The sequence below is a fragment of the Megalopta genalis genome, unplaced genomic scaffold, assembly GCF_051020955.1.
Source record: "Megalopta genalis isolate 19385.01 unplaced genomic scaffold, iyMegGena1_principal scaffold0114, whole genome shotgun sequence".
Taxonomy (NCBI): Eukaryota; Metazoa; Arthropoda; class Insecta; order Hymenoptera; family Halictidae; genus Megalopta; species Megalopta genalis.
The window spans coordinates 349,074-350,000 of NW_027476183.1; the positions used below are offsets into that span (position 1 = coordinate 349,074).

A 927-nucleotide genomic window follows, 5' to 3' on the forward strand; every position below is an offset into this window, starting at 1 on the left:
AGAGTAGGGTGTCAATGACAACGACACAGCATTGAAACGAGCTACACAAGCCGGTCTCTCTTGATACCAATGTAAACGAGCATTAAGTTATCTTCAGACTGCCCGATATTTTCGTCCTTTGGACTTTCCCAACGATTCCTTTTTTTCTTTTTTTTTTACACCACAGCGAAGACTTGAGGAAGCGTGATTAGCACGCTCGCATCCCTCCCTGTCCTACTACAACTGTGTGTGTGTGTGTAAAGAAAGAAAAAAGAATACATTGGCTTTCTCTCTATCGAGAAGATGGCCTACGCAACGCAGATCAAAGGCCTAATACGTGTAATATAATACGCGTCTGGCCGTGTATAAATCACGCACGAATGATCTGGTCGGGCCCAACTCTTCTCGTACGCTTATTTTTCCGTGTTGAGGCACTATCATAAAATCACACAAACCCCAACACGTGTGTGTCTTGGAAGGAAGATGGCCTACGCAACGCAGATCAAAGGCCTAATACGTGTAGTACACACGTCTGCCGTGTAAATCACGCACGAATGATCTGGTCGGGCCCAACTCTTCTCCACCACACCACATCCCAACTTTGTACATTTTTATATATTTTTGTGCGTTGGGGCACCTTCATAATCACAAACCCCAACAACACATATATCTCTCTCTCTTTGAAAGATTTGTTGTGGCCTACGCAACGCAGATCAAAGGCCTAATACGTGTAGTACACACGTCTGGCCGTGTAAATCACGCACGAATGATCTGGCGGGCTCAACAATATCTTTTTTTTTTATATGAATTCTTATCCACAAACTAATCGAATTCATTTTCTCTCCTCCTCTCCTCTCTCTTTGAGATATATTGGAACATTGTAATGATCCTTCCGCAGGTTCACCTACGGAAACCTTGTTACGACTTTTACTTCCTCTAAATAATCAA

General features: G+C 43.1%; 1 non-coding gene across 1 annotated transcript in view; it reads right to left on the reverse strand.

Moving 5' to 3' along the window:
* Positions 1–860: 860 nt before the first annotated feature.
* The window catches only part of LOC143262342 (small subunit ribosomal RNA), a 1,921-nt gene continuing 1,854 nt past the window's right edge, over positions 861–927 (reverse strand). Inside the window, exon 1 of the ribosomal RNA XR_013036184.1 lies at positions 861–927. This exon is cut by the window's right edge and continues 1,854 nt beyond it. This is a non-coding gene — a ribosomal RNA (small subunit ribosomal RNA).